At 35.1% G+C, this 21,617-nt stretch overlaps 2 long non-coding RNA genes across 2 annotated transcripts in view; one reads left to right on the forward strand and one right to left on the reverse strand.

Annotated features, from left to right (window-relative positions):
* The window catches only part of LOC116551317, a 61,962-nt gene extending 42,781 nt beyond the window's left edge, over positions 1-19,181 (reverse strand). The window contains exons 1-2 of the long non-coding RNA XR_004268842.1: positions 18,590-19,181; positions 17,791-17,943 (exon numbers count right to left, since the gene is read on the reverse strand). This is a non-coding gene — a long non-coding RNA (uncharacterized LOC116551317). The remainder of the gene's footprint in view (positions 1-17,790; positions 17,944-18,589) is intronic.
* LOC116551318 overlaps positions 1-21,617 on the forward strand; it is a 652,551-nt gene that overhangs the window by 93,046 nt on the left and 537,888 nt on the right. The gene's annotated exons all lie outside the window — the stretch shown is intronic.

The following is a 21,617-nucleotide window of genomic DNA, read 5'->3' on the forward strand; positions in this document are numbered from 1 at the left end:
AGAGATGGGCTGTCACGTTACCGGTGGTGGAATGAATCCAGAGAAGAGATTATGGTGGCCACACTACGGTAGTAGCTGTAGATATGAAAGAAGCAAACGGATTCAAGAGACACATAAGGGTGTTCATTGGATTTAGTGACTTTAGAGAGGAGAGGCAGGAGCTGAGGTCTTCTTGTACTTTCTAAGCACTTTTTGAGTGGGTTTCTACTTAACTCTTGAAAGCAGGTTACTAGCCCCTAGGCTGATCTCACACTGAGGATTTTAGTCCTATCTCAGACCCAAGTGAGAAGAGAAAAGCCATCAAAGCCTCTTGATGTGGTCTGACATCTAATCTTTGCCCTTCCACCCAGGAGCCAGGAGACCATCCCAAGTTTGCATTTCAAATAGTTCTACTTTCTGTAGTCAATGCTTGTTTCTCATCCTGTTATGCATCAGAAACTTAAAAGTTACTCATAATTTGAGATGGTGGATTTTGACGTATTCTGACACATGAAGGTTTTGTGCCACTTTTTTCCCTGCTCCTTTCAGATTTACTCTGTGCTCTCTGAGTCTCCATGTAACAGCAACTGCATTTTAATGCAATGGCAGCTATGAAAAACACAAAACTATCAGTCATTGTCAAATACTCCATAATGCAGACAGAGAAGGGGTTCAGTTCTGTGTGTAACAAGGACAGAGGAGAAAGGTCAGTGATATATCATGTGGTATAGAATTTTCCCTGAAGCAATCTTCTGCTGAGACTTGCTCACAGTGTGGAATCTTTTGTCTGCCCAGAGACTGAATTCTAAAACCACTCCTAAACTTAAAGCTCCAAATATTCAAGTCTCTGCTCTGTTTAGCATTGAAGAAAGGAAGGCTCTTGGAGGAAGGCTCTGCAAGTGCATTTAGAAAAAAAAATTAATTTTTGCCATTTGTGAAGGCCAGGAACTAATATTAACAGTTGTTTAACTTATGAAAAATTAATTAGATGACTTATAAATTATGTATGTGGGAAGAAGAAAACCTGTCAATGGGTGGTTTGAGAATTCAGAAGAGCACTTAAGTTGATAACAAAAGGTATTTTGTGCAGCAGGTCACATTGGGGTAGGCTTTTATTCTTCTTTTGTGCCTGAAAATGTTGAATACGGAATTGTTCTTATGTAATTCCCTGGTAGTGAGGGAAGTCGTCATTCCCATAACACATTTATCATTATGTGTTTGTCTGCTATTTAGGAGCATAGAAGACAGTAGACAAAAATTGAATGAGAAACTCAGAGAACTGAAAAGTCACTAGAACAGCTAGAATATCTGAAAGCTGAAACTGTGTGCCTAGCAACATGGCACAACTTCGTAATGAGGCCTTCTCCCAGATCTCTTGACAAAAGAAGAAACACAGCAACCCTGGAAGTCAAACTCATACATGTGCTGTGGAAATTAAACAACAGATCTAATTCCAAAAGTAGTTTAGGTTTATCTGCATTTTAAAAAATATTGTAGAGAAATGAAATATATTTTCTTATGTAATCTGACTTTTAAAGGTATACTTAATTTAGGGTGTTTTTTTCTGGTTAATTTTATCTTTTCTATAGCAAGTAATACAGGCAGTTGCAACATCCATGGACAGTTGCAAATTGGAGCACAGTGTATTAGAAATGTTCAGTCTCACTTTGAAAGATACATTATAAATATGAATATCAATTAATACATCTTTAAAAAGTTATATAAGTTATTGGGACAGTGTTTATTTTGAATAGTTAAAAATAAACAAAGGTGATATAAACTCAAAATAACGTATCTAGTTTAAATTCTCTAATAAAAAGAAAAAAAAAACCCAATGATTTAGGAAACAGCCATTCTGAGTTAATAGTATATTAATCTTCACTTTCAACCTTTGTAGATATAATTGGAATCTTTAGTATAAATCAAATAATAATCTTCAATTAGTATACTGTAGATGATTAAGCATTGTATGAAAGAAATCAAATTCTGATACTCTCCAATTTTCTACAGCTGTTTCCCTTTTACTCTTTTCCTTAAACTTCTTAAAGAAAAGATATATTGTTTTCTGTATTTAAAGAAGATAGTGCAACTAACACTAAGCAGCAGTGTCTCAAATAAATAGGAAGCCATTGATAAGTTTGGCCAGAAATTATGAAGACTTCTAAAAGGAAAGTATAAATATACCCATAAGGTTTTCTAAAATTCAGAGAATACTTTTCTCCACATATTTAATAATCACGTAGTCATTTATCATTCCAGGTGAGTGTGGCTTTCTTCATTTTAGGAAAGATTGACTAAGGGCTGCATTGTAGTATTGTGGTATGCAGTACTGGTTTTCAGGGTAATATTACCCTTGAGATTTTATATTATACTTAGTATTCTACAGAAAAACATTATGCATGAAAATATTAACTGCAACTTTATTGCCAACTCTAAGGTCCTCTTTTAATCCACAGATGCCCAAATACTAAGTTAAAACTGAGTGACTGAAACGTGTCTCATTATATTCTAGGCATCTGCAGTGTCAAATCCATAGAGACAAGTGCAGCTGGAGACAAATGACCAGACTACCATAAAACAGAAGCTTAATTATGTTCACTTACATTTTCAAATTATTCCCAACAAATTACCTTGGTAGATGACACATCCATCAAGGCAAGACTCTAATTTCATATTCACGGTAATGTGTTTCTGTAAACTACTGTAATAAGGTTTTAACTAAGTTTTCCCCTTGACCTCACTGTGCTGAAATATTGCACGCTGTGTGTTTTGCAGTTTCTCCAATTAATTTCTGACCTTGGTGCTGCCTGGGCACAATGAGGCAAGTGAAGGGTGGAGACCAGATTTAATTTTGAATTTCCTGATTGCGACTGGTCTGTATCTGAACTAGAGCATTACTTAAACATGTTATTTTTGGTCAATGACTTTTTCATGCAGCACACTGGGCAAATATAATTAAGTGGGCTAAGTTTTGTTCTCAGCTGTCCTGTAAGTTCTTGCATGGGAACTTGGAGTCTTAACAGGAAACACCTGTATGGTGGTTGTATACCAAGCGTTCCCAGAGAATTAATATATAACATTGTTCCTGAGCTTTACAAGCTCTTCCCCAAATAGAAATGCCCAGCTGTATTTGAAGACTGTATTTTCAATTACTAGTGGAAATGCAACCTCTTGGCTTAGAAGTAAACTTTGTTTATAAGGATCTATTTGTCTTAGCTCTATCAAGGGTGAGCCACATCATTCATTTATTTCATCATTCAGTATCAGACTTTTTAAAATTCAAGTGACCTTTATTGAATGCCTACTCTGTGTAAGGAACATGAAGGTATAAGAGGAATCAAACTTAGGCCAGGCACGATGGCTCACATCTGGAATCCCAGCACTTTGGGAGGAGGTCAGGAGTTCCAGACTAGCCTGGCCAACATGGTGAAACCCCATCTCTACTAAAAATACAAAAATTAGCTGAGCGTGGTGTTGGGTGCCTGTGATCCCAGCTACTGAGGAGGTTGAGGCAGGAGAATCACTTGAACCCAGGAGGTGGAGGTTGTAGTGAACTAAGATCACACCACTGTACTCCAGCCTGGGCGACAGAGCAAGACTTTGTCTCAAAAAATACACACACACACACACACACACACACACGTGCGCGCATGTACGCACATACACATACATACATATATATGCATTTGCTGTTGTTGTACTGTCTTTCTGGCAGGCCCTCTAATATATTGGGGGCCTTTGTCAGTTTCAGCCCGAGCTAAGGACAGGAAAATAAGTTACTCCTAAGAATTTGCAGTTACAAACTTCCCTTATTCAGCTACAGAATTTGAATGTGCTACAACAGAGATGTCTAGATAACATCTAGTTAAGAAATTAATTTAAAGTTATCAGGGACCTGTTGTGCCCTGTGCAGTATAAAAGAAGCAAGCACAATTCTAGTCAATAGTGATACATGTTCTGCAGACCTCACAGTATCCCTACAGATGAAGCGTCAACTCATAATAAAAAATTAAGATTTGTGTGCAAAACACACAAATAACTATTAAAATTTGACGATAAGTACAAAAAAAAAGTTGAAAAATTGGCAAAAATTAATCTGAGTAGACATCTCACCAAAGAAGATACAAAGATGGCAAAGAAGCTATGAAGATATGATCAACATTATGTTATCAGGGAATTGCAAAGTAAAACAACAATGCAACACCACTACATGCATATTATAATGGTGAAAATCCAAACACGGCTAACATCAAATGCTGATGAAGATGTGCAGCAAGAGAAACTGTCATTCATTGCTGGTGGGAATGTAAAACAGCCACTTTAGAAGATGGCTTGGCAGTTTCTTACAAAAACTCAATATAGTTCTAATGTAAGATCCAGCAATCACATTTCTAGGTATTTAGCCAAATAAATTGAAAACTTATATTCAGACAAAATATGCACACAAATATTTATAAAAGCTTTATTAGTAATTGTCAAAACTTGGAAGGAAGCAAGATACCTTGTAATAGGTGAATAGATGAACAAACTGCAGTATATCCATATAGTGATATTATTAAATAATTATCACTCAGGGAGTTCAAGTTACTTAGTGATAAAAAGATGTGATCTCACTGGGTGCAGTGGTTCACACCTGTTATCCCAGAACATTGGGAGGCCAAGGCAGAAGGATCACTTGAGTCCCCTAAAAAACTTGTAGGTAAATGTACGTAATAGTTTTATTTAAAATATTTAAAAACTGGAAACAATCCAAGTATCCATCAACAGGGGAATGGAAGAACAAATTATGTTACAATGAAATACTACTCAACAACAAAATGATTAAACAACTGATACATTCTACAGTATGAGTGAATCTCAAAGTAATTATGCCAAGTAGGGGAAGCCATACATAAAATAATATATACTGTTTGATTTTATTAATATAAACATATTAGTTAACATGAGGGTTCGTCACAGGTTTTATGAAAAAACAGCAAGAAAAATAATTATAGAATGTCAAAATTGGAGAGTAAGAAATAAGATGGAATAAAAATACTATAAATAAAAGACATGAATATAAATTAATATCAGCATGGTTGAGTTATTTTTCTCCAGTAATGTTCAGGGCATCATTATACAGAGAGTAGGCAAAGAGTTGGATCAAACTAAGTTTGGAGTTTGGTGAGGAGAGTATGTCTAAGAGCAAAGCAGCAAGTGAGTGAGGATATATAATAGGAAGTTATAATCAGAGATCAAGGAATATAAGCTAAAAGCAGGAAAGTAAAAATTTGAATGAAATTAGGGTCAAAGATAAAGTGGAAATTTCCAATGTAACCAAAGAATTATTGGAAGTTGAGTGTTAGAGATAGTGAGCTAGAAAAATAGGAAGTATTACTATTGGTCAAAAAGTAGGATGATTGCACCTGAGATAATAGAGGGGACAGTTATTGGAAAGATCAATATTTACAATATTAGCATAGGAGTGGGTAGCTAGTGTGGGATAGAGGGCAAGATCATCGGAACAGAGAAGTAAAGGAACTGAGAGGACAGGATGTTGGAAGGACAGTCCACGTAGACAGTGAAATTGCTAAGAACAATGACAATCACATAGGATAGAGTGACAGTACTCTGCTAAAAGAAACTTTTAACAAATGATAAGAATAGCCCAGGTAAATGCACAGTGGCAAATCTTATAATAGGAGAGAAAGAGCTTCAAAAATTAGGCTTTCTTAGGGAGTAAGGAAGATAAGCAATTGGAAATGGTAATTATCAGTAATAACTTATCCTTGTCACCAGATCTAAAGATGAGATGATTGCGGGAGGGAAAAAACTGCTCATTTTGAGACAGCTGCCAGGGGAAAGAATTTTAGAGGACAGCCAGGTGTCCCTCAGATAAGGAAAGTGAGGGGAACATTCAGAAGGCAGGTTGACCACATAGAGAATTTCATTGGTGCCCGATGTGAATGCCAAGAAATGTTGACAAAATTCTTTAGGAGGAAATCTCGTTTATTTGAGGACTATGAATAGATTTTGTTCTGTGAACTGTGTACTTGGGCAGATGTTTATGTGTAATTGGTGGTGGTTGTTGGCTTCCCATTCAATAAACATAGCCTATTTATGGTCTATTATCATTTACAAACATCAAAGATCTTGCTTTTGTCCTCCCATTATAATGTCTATATGTACATATGTATGGCTAATATCATTAACCTGGCTACAATTAACTCAAATTTAAGACCAACATATATATATATATATATATATATATGTGTGTGTGTGTGTATGTATATATATATATATATATATCAAATAGAGAACAGAAGTGTCAACACAGGCACAACACAATTGGCATGTCTCAGATGGGGAGGAGGCCTTAACCAGAACTTGTAAGAACACTTAGTTCCATAGTTTCCTGTTTTCCTGGTTAAACAACAAGCATCTTCATACAGCTCTATGTCTAAATACATTGAATAGGATGTGTTCATTTTCATTGACTAGAAGGTGCAATTCCTGTTTTAGTGAATCCCAGTTCCCCATTACCTTATTTTACACAAAGCAATGTGCATTGCAGGTGCAGAGGAAGTGTCAGGGTTGGGGTTGGGATTGAGTTCACTCTCCCAGGACACCACTCGCTTCACTTTTCCTAAGATATAAAGAAGGCAAAGGGAGCTGCCAGTGCTGCTAGCTGCCTCCCATATCAGTAGCCCACCTCTCAAACTTAGAGTGGCCTGAAGAAGGGAAAGTTAATTGCTCTATAACTACAGCCTTGGCTGGGTAAACTCATTTTCAGGCAGGCCATGGAGACAAAGAGATTGTGTATTGTCTTTCCATGCGATGACATTTATAGTGGGATGATTTTCTACGCTTTGAGGATCAAGAATTCCACTGTCCTGTCCTATGTGTGGTCAAAAAAATTCTTAATATTTTTGCATTACATAACTTAAACAATAGATATTATTTTTCCATTGAACCCTGTTATTTAGCCTTTGCACAGTTAAGGGATCTAAAAATTGCAATCATCATATGCCCAAAGTTTTAATGTGACTAGATCAAGCTGGCATATTGAAAATTTTAAAGAACTATTATTCCAAATGTGCATTCTTTTAGGAAACTTTAAAATTTACAAGCAAAACAGTTAAAATGAAATTTATTTTTTTAAGATCTTTTATAATTTCTTAAACAAAATGAAAAGCAGATGACTGCTGAATACCACTATTCTGTACAAAGAAAAAAATTCTATTTTTAAAGATTTATGCTTTTAGTTTTATAGTATCTCTGGAGACTATAAATTGGTGCTTTCTACAGAACAATATATCAAGCTTATTCTTTAATAAAACTAATATTTAAAAAATAGTAGAATAGCGATATAATTTCATTGTGTCTATTATTCTGTCATTTAATCAACTTAGGCTTTATATTTATGATTCTCATCAAAACAATAGCAATGTTCAAGAATTTTTAACCAACTTGGCTTAAGCATTAGTCAGTGTTTAAACCTGCCTATTACGCAAATTATTTGTCAACATTCTTAGAAGAAATATCTGTGTTGTTATTGTTTTATCATTTCTATCACTTTAGATAGCAGAGGTGTTAATGAAACTCAACACATCTTTTAAATTGTTCTAAGATCTAATAGCTGTTCATAAGAGAAATTTCTCTTTAGGAAAAAAAAATCACTGATATCTGAAGCCTAAATTCATTCCATAGACATTAATTAGGAGTGTAGTATATGTTGGGCAGTCTACCAGGCAATGAGAATGTAAATATCAGAAACACAGAGTCCTCCAGAGAGAGAGGGAGAGAATCCAATAATTCAGGGAACTCTCTTCAATAAGAAAGTATGTTTAAGTTATGTTAATTTGTAATGTTAGTTTTGCCATGTAGGAGAGGCAGAGAGGAGAGAGGGAATTCCAAATAAAATGAATGGCATGTACAAAGGTAGTATGTATGGAGTTATGGGGTACAAGTATAATAATTCAGTATTGCTGACATATGATTAATAGGGAGAACAGTGAGGGATAGGGCTCAAAGGGAAGATGCCTATCAATCACAAGGGACCCTACATGCCATGAGATTTGTTATTTGTCTTTTGGTGATAGAAAGCCATCGAAAGATTTTTTTAAACAAAAGAGGGCTGGACTGAATTTTTATTTTAAAAATTGTTTTGGCAATCATCATGATTCATCCTCATCAGTTGAATGCTTGCTTATATGCATTATCGTAGTTAATCTTTAAAAACACACTGTGAATGAAATCCTGCTATTACTCACATTTTGCAAATAAAGGAGTTAAGGAATGCGTCCAACATCATGCATCTATAAGTGATGGTGTGTTGAGAGTTTTAAACTAGTGCCATTTAACCTAAGCCCCTTCTCTTAACTTCTGCATGTCACTGCCTGAGTACATTCTACTGTAGTGCATAGGATAGGGGATGGACAAAGGGGCTATTGAAATAGAGTAGGTAAAAGAGCGATTTATGAGAAACAAATAAACTTTAGAAATACTTTAGAGTGTCCAAATACCTGGTTTTGAACTGGATCCATCAGCATTTGAATGGTCTGAGAAATGTATTGAGAAATATTTAATATTTTTAATTAAAAAGTATGATTACCACGTGATGATACCATTTGAATGCAAGTCTTCTCATTATTTCTCTGGGGCTATGTTGTGAGTAATTCAGCTTATTTGCTGTCTGGTTAGCCTAAGCCTTATCATATAATCATGCAGATCACTACAGCCAGCTGTGTGGATAAAAGTTATATGAGCTTGCCTGACAGGAGATAATATTCAGACACACTATGTTGCTCAAATTTTCTTTTCATAAATATAATATTCATGTTTGTCATTCATCTTTCATCTTTGTCATTTCTCACTGTGTTCCTTTCAGGAAAGAAATATTTGGTGGATTTAATAGGCTGATTACTCTAAATCAAAGCCTTTGTTCAACACTGTCTTGTGATAATTGGAAGGAAAGTACTGGTTTGTTGCTAAGAAAGCTACATTTGTATTGCAGAAGGACTTTTTTTTTCTAGTTTTCACAGTCTATAAGCATACTTGTAAATTTACATCTAAAATACCAAATACATACCTAAGAGTGTTCAGATATCTCATGATCTGGTTTCTTTCTGATAATTCACTATAGTATGCCCTAAATAATTGTATCTGGATTATTAATAGATTTCCATCTAACTCAGTAAAAAAGGCAATGCTCCAACCATGGTCTGTTGGGTCTTTCATGACTGATCCAGCTGTTTCAGTCCCCCTGTCACCTGTTATCTGCCCAACATCATTTTCCATCTCCGTCCCCCTCACATTGACTGCTTTCCTTTTCCTCAAACATGCCAAGCACTCAAGGCCTGTGCAGTTGCTACCTCATGACTGGGTTACTTTTCCTTCAGTTATTCAGATGGCTGGCTGCCTCGTTTTCTTCAAGCCTTTGCTTAAAATATCCCTTGATCAGAAAGGTCTCCTAAACCGCCCTACATATACTACTTCTTCCAAAACTCTTTCTTACCCTGCTTCATTTTCCTTCATTGCACTGTCTCCATCAAACGTAGTATACATGTATTTGTATAGTTGTGTGTCTCATAGAACTAAGATGTAATCCCCATTAAGTCAATATCTAGGATATAATATTCACTGACTTTAAATGGAAAAATGTGTTAATAAATTAACAACAGGATTTTTTTCCCACCTAAATGCACTGCTCCTTTAAATTTGTTTAAAGTGGCTTAATATATTTTTCAATTGCCTTATCTTGGGAACATGGAAGGAATATTTAGCATTATGAATAATCTATAAAGGGATAATTGCAAATATTTAACATTAAGTCAGTAAGGCATAGATTTAGTTTTGTTTAGTTTTTAATATACCATTCACCTCTTTGAAAGCAAAATGATGTTTTTTTAGAGAACAAAAACTCTATTAAATCCACACTAAATAAAACATAAAGACATTATAGGTTGTCATCAAAAAAACTTTTCATGTTGTCAGTACATATTTTGTGCACTATAGTTTATTAAGTATTGAGAATTTATTTTGGTAAAAGCTAGTTGGAGAATGCAAAGAACCAAATTACCAAATTGGTGAAGTAGAGGTGAGAGGAGTTAATTAAGGTTTTATCTATTGGTATATGGACAGCCAGTCATTTCATTAACCCAGGCTGAAACCCAGATTGAAAATTCAAGAAATGATTAGGGGAAATTATACTAGAAATGAAAAAAATATGTTGGTTTTGAGATCCCATTTTACATCCAATTTTAGTTGTACAATAAGAAGAAATCAGAATTGTATAGCTGAATCTTAGAAGTATATTCTGGAAGTAAATGTTTTAGAACTTTTAGAATATATATAGTCATTGAAATTATGTGCATAAGGAAGATTACTTAGAGAGGATGTATGTGTCAAGATAATAAGTTAGAAAATATTAGTTCATAAATGCTTGGCTGACCAATTATTTTTACCCCCTTATTACAATTATTTATTTTTCTTTACTATATCTGCATTTATAGTCCTCCATTGATTTCTATGTTTTTAATTAACTTTTTTCTTAATCGGTGATGCTATATGTATTTATATTATCACTTTATTCAAACAATCAACTTTTAGTTTTCATTAACATTTTAATTCTTTTTTTTCTATTTTTTAATTTTTATTCTTCCTTTATAATTTCCTTTCTTCTACTTTTTTGAGGTTTACTTGGTGTTCTTTTTCTAGCTTCTTGAGTTAAATGCTATGGAAAGAGAAAATTTTAAGTGTCATTTTCTTTAATGTAGTTATTATAAACTCTATGTTCTGCGATTCAGTTCTTAATTTTTAAAAATTCTGTTGGCCATTAAGTCATAGTTGAAGCCAAATACTAAGCCTCTAACTAGCACTTGTCAGTGAAAATGTTTGGCAGAATAAAAGAGTGTTGAATATAGTGCAGTGTGTGTCAGTTAACAATTGCCACCACAATGCTGTATAACCAGCTACTCACAAATCTCAGGGACTTGTCACAGCCATAATTAATCTCACAGATTTGTGGGCTCACTGATGGGCTCAGCTGTATGGATCTGTTGATCTTGAGTGGGCTTGGTCTTTTGTCTGGGGTTCAGCTGGAGGTTAGTTGATGTAGGTTTTATGTGGCTGGGATGGCTGAATTCTTCTCCCCAACCAAGCATGTTTTTCTCGTGGCGATGGCAAAGGTGATTGAGATCTAGCTCGAGAATGCAAGCACTTTTCATGTTGTTGGTTATGTGACACCCAGTAACACTACCCTGCAAGTCAAGTCACAAGACAGAAACTGAAGTCTAGAGGTTGGGAATACATAATCCTCTTTAGTCAGACTGCAAACATCTCTTGTCACAGGGAATGGATACAGGGATACATGAAGAATAAGAGCTTTCATTGAAATCAATCAAAAACCCAATGCAATTATAGATAGCTTGACTCAGTATTATTTGTAAGAGCTTGATGATACCAAAAGAAGAAAGCTAACCAATGCTCAGATGAAGCACATTTTGTATCAAATTTAAAAATGCTTTGAATGTTGTATCTTAAAATATGCTTGCCATGAGTCCTTTGCTCCTTTCTTTTTCAGAAGCCTCCTTGAAACACACACAGAGAAAGTTTAACCTTACTTCTTGTAAAATTAACTGTTCATTTCAAAGCCGTACTTGTGAATTGGCAGTGAAGAAAACACCATTAAATCAGCCTCTATACTTGGATGTAGACAAATGGTATGCCATTGTTAGAAATATCTTAGATTCTGTCTCCAACATTAATACTAATAATTCAACTTTTGTTTCTTGGTATTTACGTGACATGTTGTTTTCCTTTTTTTTAAAAAAAAAACTTTTTGAGTCATTTCATTTTAGAAGTGTATTTATTTCTTCATAGTCTTATCCAATAATCTGCCTTTTAATCAGAAAATGTAATCCACCAACTTTTACTGTGCTTATTTATTTGGAATTCTACCTACTACTTTTTCTGTTTTCTCTTTGTTTCTGATTTGCTTTATTTGGTTGGTTTATTTGATTTTTTCTTTCTTCTTTATTGCTTTTTATTGAATTGATAATATTTTTCTCCTTTAATTCCCTCCACTAGTTTGGAAGCCATACATTGTATTTATATTTTATCATCACATAAATATTTGACTCTAACTTTCTATAACTTAGAAGTTATTCTATATCTGCTGCTGATTTTTTTTTTTTTTTTTTGAGATAGAGTCTTACTCTGTTGCCCAGGCTGGAGTCCAGTGGGGCGATCTCAGCTCACTCCGCTTCCTGGGTTCAAGTGATTCTCCAGTCTTAGTCTCCACAGTAGCTGAGACTATAGGCGCATGCCACCGCAACAGGATTATTTTTGTATTTTTAGTAGAGACGGGGTTTCACCCTGTTGGCCAAGCTGGTCTCATAACCCCTGACCTCAGGTGACTCGCCTGCCTTGGCCTCCCAAAGTGCTAGGATTACAGGCATGAGCCACTGTGCCCAGCCTCCTGCTGAATCTTTAACAAGACAAAGTTCTACATTAAACCTTCTTCCTGTTCTGCATCCTTATCCACATGTGTCTTTGAATATGATGTCTGTATTACTTTATGAGATTTTTCCCTTTACCCTTGATAACCTCTATTTTTTGCCATGGTATATTTAAACACAGGCTTATTTTTATTTAACACTCTTGGTACTTGATGTTCATGGTCTGAGTTTATATCTTTCTTCAAATCTAAAAATTCTTAACTGTTTGCTTTTTAAATATCATTTTTCCATCATTTCTTCTATTTTCTTTCTTTTTTTTTAGAGAGCAAGTTAGCACGTGTTGAGTCTTCTCAAAGTCTTTCCATCTCCATTCACCACTTTTAAAAAATATATTTAGTCTCTTTATCCCTCTGCAATATTCTGGCAGAATCCCTCAGGATTTTCTCATGTTCACTAGCGGTCTCTATTACTAGAACCAATTCAGAGGTTTTCTGTTTTAGTTTTTCATTTCACTTACTGTAGTATTTGTTATATTTTTACTTCACTATTTTTTTCTGTTCTCTTTTGCTATATTTTCTTTTTTTCCCCAGTTGTCTTGTACTTTTTATATCTCTTTGAAAATCCTTAACTTCAAATGGATTTTCATTTTTCTCTATTATATTTTCATATTTTATCTAGACTGAATTTATCTCATGGCTGCTGTTCCTAAATTAGCATTCTTCATAAATTTTGGAATACCAGTTCCCAGATCCACCTTGACTGGAAGCCTGTCATGTTCCGTAGTGTGGCTAGGGGGCATCTATCTCACATTCATATTGTGAAAAGTGCAATCCAGATGCCAAGCTATTGGATGATATAGTCTTTGCCTCATTAATTGGCATTATCTACTTCTTCTTGTCCCCCTAGTGATGCAGTTTTATAATAGCTCTGACCATTGGTTCACATAAACGGTGAGCACCACTGTTCTGAGCTTCCCTCACAGCAGGGAGAGCCCCACTGAAGCACCTCATTCCAGGTTGTGAATTCTTACTCAAGTTTCATCCCCAGCAGGGGCACTTTCAGTTTTTATCACTCGCTGGACCGCAAACTGCCAGCAGGTTCTACTTGCTTCCATTTCTGGAACCAGCAAGCCCCATCTACTTTGTGTTCTTTTTCTATTTCTGATCAAGAACATGAATATTTTGACTTTGAGAGTAGTTTTATCTTTCCGATTTCCTGTATTTTGCTTCAGTTAAAATTCTGATGAGAAATGGGTGTGAATTTATAAAGCATAAACTAGATGCTGTTCATTTCTTGATAAAATGGAAATGGCAGATATATTTTATTGCACTAATTAGTATTCTGGATTCACAGTTGCTAGTAGTGATGCTCATGCTGTTCTTACTTAGGCAAGTGGTTCAGTGACACTTGGATGGGGAATGAAATGGAGTTTGGTGCAATTTCCTCTGTATAATGAAAGCAAGACAGCTAAGTTACTTTTTGAACTATGTAGTTTGTTATATATACCTTGTTGATTTCAAATATTTGTTTGCTAAATTTAATGATATTTTATTTAATTTTAGTTGCTGGAAACCTGGGCTTGATACCTTGTTCTGCCAAGGATCAGTTATTCTTAATGTAACATTCAGCGAGCAGAACCAAAATATACTTTAAATATATTTTGAAGTCTTGTTCAAAGTATGAAAAGAATGAAAAAGAATCTTTTTCATTTCAAAGAATGAAAATGATTTTTCATTCAATGGGTACAGTTTTTTCTTCCTTCAAATTTCCATGTGACTGATAGCTTATCAATGTGTATTGTATGTTACAAATGAACTTGTCAGGAAAGGAATTATAGATGTCCGGGAACCAGAGATAACTTAACCTCAAGATTCATTTCCCATGCCACACCCTGGATAATGTACAGAATGTTCTTTTCTTAGGGAAAAAAAGTTTATTATTTTCAGAAAATGATTGTTATAATACATTAGTGTCAGAGTTATTGGGGTTTTATATATTGTAAGGTTTACTATGCTTTTATAGTATACAAAGATATACAGGAATATATGGGATACAGCTGCAATAAGTACAACATGAGGAGTTGCCATTATGCTCCTAATGTTTTAAAAATAACATGTTTGAGGACGTGCTTGTAATAGAAATGGAAGGGTCATGACTCAGGATAATCTTCAAAGGGGCCCGAAAGGTAAAATGTTTGATAAATTCTTACTGCACTGGGCAAAAGCAAACATCTTTCACCCAGAACAATTTCATATATCTGTTTAAAAACATCTCCTGTTTTTCTGAAGCTGGCAGTTAACATTTTATGTAGTTTGAATTCTTGAATTCAAACAAGAATTGAAGTTGCGAAACAGCTGTCGTTGTGCAGAACTTTTACCAACAAAATCATTGGAAGAAGTAATTCATGGGGGAAAAAGTAGGGGAGAAAAAATTTACCCAAACTGAGACAAAGTTAAATTAGGAGACTTTCATCTCATTCAATGAGTCCCATCTTGAGATGCTCATAAAAAGAAAAAAAATGAGGACAGTCTCAAAATGTCCACAGTGCTGGACGTGTAATGTTAAGGGGAAAATTGTGGGACCAAGGCATAAAAGAACTGGAACAATGAAGCCTGGGATTTCAGATCTCCTAAACATCATGGCTGCTCCACAGTTTCTGAAGAAAAAGGGTTCAACACCATCTTTTACATTACTATTAAAAGACTTTTTTTTTTTTTTTTTTTTTTTTTTTTTGAGATGGAGTTTCACTCTTGTTGTCCAGGCTGGAATGCAGTGGCACAATCTCAGCTCACTGCATCCTCCACTTCCTGGGTTCAAGTGATTCTCCTTCCTCAACCTCCTGAGTAGCTGGGATTACAGGTACCCACCACCATACCCAGCTAATTTTTGTACTTTTAGTAGAGACAGGGTTTCACTGTGTTGGCCAGGCTGGCCTCAAACTCCTGACCTGAGATTATCTGCCTACCTCAGCCTCCCAAAGTGCTGGGATTACAGGTAGGAGCCACTGTGCCCGACCAAAATACTTTATTTCTAATACGTTAAAAATAATTTCAACTTTTATTATAGATTCAGGGGTGCATGTGCAGGATTGTTACATGGGCATGTTGCATGTTGCCGAGGTTTGGGGTATCACCGATCACTTCACTCAGGTAGTGAGTGTAGTATCCAATGGTTTCTCAACCCTTGACTCCTCCCTCCCTCTCTGCTCTAGTAGTTCCCAATGTCTATTGGTTGCCATCTTTATATCCGTGTATACTGAATGTTTAGCTCCCACTTATAATTGAGAACATGTGGGATTTGGTTTTCTGTCCTACATTAATTTGTTTAGAATAGTGGCCTCCAGCTGCATTCATTTTGCTGCAAAGGACATGACTTTGTTCTTTTTTATTGCTGCGTAGTATTCCATGGTGCATATGTATCATGTTTTCTTTATCCAATCCACCACTGTTGGGCACCTAGGCTGATTTCATATCTTTGCTGTTATGAATAGTGCTACAGTGAACACATGAGTGCAGCTGTCTTTTGGGAGAATGATTTATTCTCTTTTAGGTATATACCCAATAATGGAATTACTGGATCAAATGGTAGTTCTGTTCTAAGTTCTTTGAGAAATATCCAGACTGCTTTCCACAGCAGCCAAACTAATTTGTGTTCCAACCAACAGTGTATAAGTGTTCCCTTTGCTCCATAGCCTTGCTGGAATTTGTTGTTTTAATAACAGCCATTCTGACTCATGTGAAATGGTATCTCATTGTGGTTTCAATTTTCATTTCTCTGACGAAGAGTGATATTGAACATTTTTTCATACATTTGTTGGTAACTTTTGTGAAGTGTCTGTTCATGTCCGTTGCCCACTTTTTAATGAGATTGTTTGTTTTTTGCTTGTTGAGTTTTATAAATTCCTTATAGATTCTGAGTATTAGACTTTTATCAGATGCAGAGTTTGCAAATATTTTCTCCTATTCTGTAGGCTGCCTGTTTACTATGTTGATATATTTATTTTGTTATGCAAAATCGCCTTAGTTTAAATAGGCCCTGCTTGTCAATTTTTGTTTTTGTTGCAATTGCTTTTGAGGACTTAGTCATACATTCTTTCTCAAGGTTGATGTCCAGAATGGTGCTTCCTACATTTTTTTTCTAGGATTCTTGTAGCTTGACATTTTACATTTAAGCCTTTATTCCATCTTGAATTAATTTTTTTATATGGTGAAAGGTAGGGGTCCTATTTTATTCTTCTGTAATGGCTAGCCAGCTATCCTAGCATCATCAACTGAATAGGGAGTCCTTTCCACATAGCTTATTTTTGTCAACTCTCAAAGCTACTTTTGTGTAACACTTTTCATATGATGTAGGAAAACATCAATTATTCATCTCAACATGTATAATTGTGGGGAGAGAGAAAGTTGGAGATTATACCCAGCCAATTCTTTACTCATTCCCCTGTCTAATGCTACCAGGTGCTCCTAAATCCAAATGTCCTAAAATGAACCTATATACTTCGTGTCCTATAAGCTGCCCTTCAATTTTACATACTGATTGATATGAAAATGCAAAATCCTGAACTGACAAGTTCAATACTTCAGAACTAGTCTATGAAATAAAACAAGAGAAAAAATTCCAACTTAGGGCATTGGAAATAGGTTCTTGAGAAGGTTAAAATAGACCAGGTCAAATCACAGGTTGCATGGGTCACCAACAGTGAAAACCGAGCAGAGGTGAGGACACCCTAGTCTTAAGTGGCTATAATTAATGATATTTGCCTAGAAATCAATAGGTCCATTTTATATATATCCACATGTACCAAACACAACCAAAAATATGGAAGAAAAAGTAACTAATAGACTTTCTTGGAGGGGGTGGTGAAAATAAATTCCAGTGTTTAAATTGAAATGAGATGAAAGCTCTTGCCTGAATGGGAAAAGTTTTCAAATAAATTTGGTAACTTAAAAAAAGATTTTATTAGACATGGGTTAACTCTTAGATACCAAATAAAATAACTTTCTAATCATATAGATCGGGGATGCAAGGCTGGTTCAACATATGCAAGTCTATAAACGTAATCCTCCACATAAATAGATTTAAAAAATTATCAGTATTCATGAATATTGCATGAAATTTTGGTTTGTCCTACAAGAATGACTACTTCGAAGGCACCTACAAAAGCATCCACCAAAAGCTCATAGATGCTGCCATTGAACAGTCACTTTGAGAGTAAACATGAGATAAGAATTACAGTCTAGGCTCTGTTAATTAGAAAGTTGGTGGGCTTATTTTAATAGGCTAAGGATGCTGCATATGACAAAGCACTGTATTAAAAACTTTTAAATGATTATCTTTTACTATATATAATTTAGTATTCTTAATTAACTACCTATCTCTCCTTTTGGGGGGCCTCTTATGCCCAAGATACTCTGCACAAAGGAGTACAATGTCATGATCAAAAGCCTAGGTTCCATAGTCAAACCACTCTGCATGTATGACCTTCAGCAAGGTACTTAACCTCTGTGTGCCTCAGTTTCTTTATCTGTAAAGTGAGGATAACAGTACCTATTTAAAGAGTTGTTGTTAACATTCAAAGTTTTAATGTGCTAAAAAATAGACTCAGAAATAGCTGTGAGAGGACTGGCACATAGATGCTTTAAATAAATAAGGGCTAAAAGATACAGTAATTTCATTTTTCCTTCACATATGGTTTCTTAGTTTTCATGAAGATTTTCATGTGCACCGTTAGTTATAATATTCCTGTGAAATATATAGTGTTTACCCTATTTTTGACATACGGGAACTGAGCAAAAAGATTGTTCAAGGCCATTCCACCAATAAGGGCCAAATTTGGAAGGAGGATGCAGGTCTCACAGCTGTTGCTTCAGGATGCAACCCATTGTGTTGCACTGTCCCTTGATAATTGAATTTTAATCAGGTCTGTGGATAAGTCACACACGCACACACACACACACACACACACACACACACACAAAGCATGAAACAACTTTGGATAAGACACAAGAAAAATAATCTCACCAGGAATATGCTTCAGGAAGCAGTTACTTCAACATAGACAAAGTCAAACAGCGGACAAGGAGGAAGCAATTAAACTGGAGTCCTCCAGTTTGTTTCATTTCACTTCTCATTATATTGAGCATATTCAGAGACTAAGAAAAGAACCCCACCTTTGAGCCTCGGGAGATCCTGGAAGCCTTCGCCAGGGTAACTGAGTCATTGCTGTGAGGCGAGCAGAGCCTCACACCCTGACACCCACAGGGAGAAAGCAATGGAGTGACTGTCAATAATTAAACCATCTGTAACCCTTAATATTGTTTGGTTCTCAGAAACAAATCAAGGACACCACACACACAATGTAATTTGGCCTTTGTAGACTTGCCCCCTGGTATAATTAGCAGATGGTCTTTCATGATGCAGGTCAGTCCAGGAGAAATCTATTTGCATAATGAAATATGCTATTTCCATGTACGCTGAAACTCAGCTTCTTTAAGTCCCTATGTTCCGCTTGTTGGGATGACTTGGAAAAGAAGTGTTTTATTATTGTCCATCCCCAGAATAGAAGCTCTAGACCTGGAAGTCCCCAGAATATAGTAGGGATAATGAAACATTTTTTTTTTTTAATATCAACAAATGAAAGAGAAATGTAGTAAGTGCCGTAAGCAATCCTAAAGGATAGCTAAGAATCTTAAAGGATTCTTTGCTTTGATATGCAATCATGAAACACTGATAGGATGAGTGAAAAATGTAATGTTAATAAATATGGTGTCTTTTGAAAGAAGAAATGTTTCAAAATGAGGCATATAGAGGAGAAGGGAAGAAAGAAAGGTGAAGAGAGAGAGAGATGTTGGAAATATTTTCTTGGTAGATAGACAAGGGGAAGTCAGAGGTGATTTTCAGGTGGAAGAGATAAAAAGAGATGAGGGCTCAGGGAACTATAAAGAAAGAAATGCTACAAGAATAAGCTCTGAGGGCATTGTCAGAAAGACTTAGAAAGGTCTAGAAAATGTTTTCAGTGTAACTTTAGAAGAGAGAGATGTTAAATTTTGCTTGACTACCCAAGTATTCACTTGCTTCATCTGCCAAAGTACATGTCACTGGAAAGGATGGGAGACCTTTCTAGAAGGTTTTCTACAGGATTTCTCTACAATGAAAATGTACAGGAGTAGAATGCATGTCCATCCGTAAGCTGGCAACTTGCCACTTAGTGGAAAGTTTATGTCAATTTAGCAAAATATAAAAGAGTACAACTTAAAGTACAATATGTAAAGCTAATACTATAAAACTAATAATTTTTTATATAGTAGCTATAATGAGATTGTCACAGCCCAGGTGGTATTACTGAAATATTGAGAATAAGATGTGTGTCCATGTTTAATGTTGTTTACCGTATGATTATTATTAAAAAAAAAAAACCAAAACACTAAAAAACCTGTAGGCAACTTAACTTTAAAACCTAGATAAAAGAGATAATTTTATGGAAAAATACTCCTTATTCAAATTGACCCCAGTAGAGAGAAGAATATCTAAAGAGAGCAATTGCCATTGTAGAAAAGGGAAAGCAGCTAACATGCTCCTTCATAATAAAAGCTTTAGACCTCGATGGCTTCACAAACTGCTTGCCTCATTCTCCCTCTGCACATGTATCCCAGAACTTAAAGTATAATAATAATAATAATAAAAAGAAGAACAGATCCCATTTAAACAAAAGGCATCAGATGCTGTGTCCTGCATCTCCCATCTTTTGCTTTTGTTTTGTTGTTGTTTTTGAGACGTGTTCTTGCTGTGTTGCCCAGGCTGAAGTGCAATGGCATGATCACAGCTCACAGGATCCTCCTGTTTTAACCTCCCAGGTAGCTGGGACTACAGGCACATGTCAACACTAGTGAGCTTTTTTTTTTTTTTTTTTTTTTTGTAGAGATGGCTATCTCATTATATTGCCCAGGCTGGTTCAAACTCCTGGCTCAAGCAATCCTCCTCCCTCAAAAAAATCATATAATCTCCACTTGATCTTAGCCAAAAGGCTGAGAAGCGATAAAAAAATCATATAATCTCAATGAACCTTAAGTCTTTTCAGGAGAGGGAAAAAGAGGTTAAACTTTTATTTTCTAAAATGAGCAAAATATTTTTTCTACAACCTGACAGATTCAACTGAAAAAGAAAACAGCAGACCAATCTTATTTATAAACATCTGCATAAAAAAATCTTAGCTCAATTACTAGCAAATAGAATTTATTTAAAAAAAAAAAACTATACATCATGACTAAGTAAGCTTTATTCTAGGAATTAAAGCGTGCTTAAATATCAGGAAATCCCATTAGTAAAATCTAACACATTAGAGTTAAGAAAAAATATCTTATGCTTATATCTGCTTATATAGACACAGAAAAGGCATTTGACAAAATTCACAATCTATTATGCTTAAAAAAAGCAAAAGCACTCAATAAAGTTGGAATTGAGGAATTAAGTCCTCAATTCAGCAATATATGTTATATAGTTTCCATTCTAATAACCATCACTTTACTTCACAAGGGAATATTTCTTGCAAAATTTAGAACAAGACCAGGTATGTGTTCACTTATAGATAAAAAGTCAATGTCTTGAATATATAAAAACTTCTAAAATACAGAAATACAAGGCTAATAATCCTATAGAAAATGACTAAAATTTTCTGTAATTCTAAACTAGTTTGTCATTAAAATAATAATAGATTAAAATAAAATAATTTTCTGTAATTCTAAAATGAGCTATAGGATATGAATAGAGTGAATTGATAAGTTTAAATATTTGTGAATAATGTGAAAAAATGCTAAGTCTCACTCACAATGAGCAAAATACAGATTAAGAACAAGAACAATTATGCCAGTTTAGCCAACATGTTGAAAACCTGTCTCTACTAAAAATACCAAAAAATTAGCTGGGCATGGTGGCGTGCGCCTGTAATCCCAGCTACTCGGGAGGCTGAGGCAGGGGAATTGCTTGAACCAGGGAGGTGGAGGTTGCAGTGAGCAGAGATCACACCACTGCACTCCAGCCTAGATGACAGAGCAAGACTCTGTCTTAAAATTAAAAAAAGAACAAGATTATGATTTAATTTCTCATTAATTTGAAAAATTTCCCTAAATTTGACAAGTATGCTGTTTGAGAAATTATGAGTGAACATGAAATTATATTTATAATGGAAGATAATGGAAAAAT

This window comes from Sapajus apella, unplaced genomic scaffold (genome assembly GCF_009761245.1).
Source record: "Sapajus apella isolate SASKATOON/1434 unplaced genomic scaffold, GSC_monkey_1.0 scaffold9, whole genome shotgun sequence".
Classification (NCBI taxonomy): domain Eukaryota; kingdom Metazoa; phylum Chordata; class Mammalia; order Primates; family Cebidae; genus Sapajus; species Sapajus apella.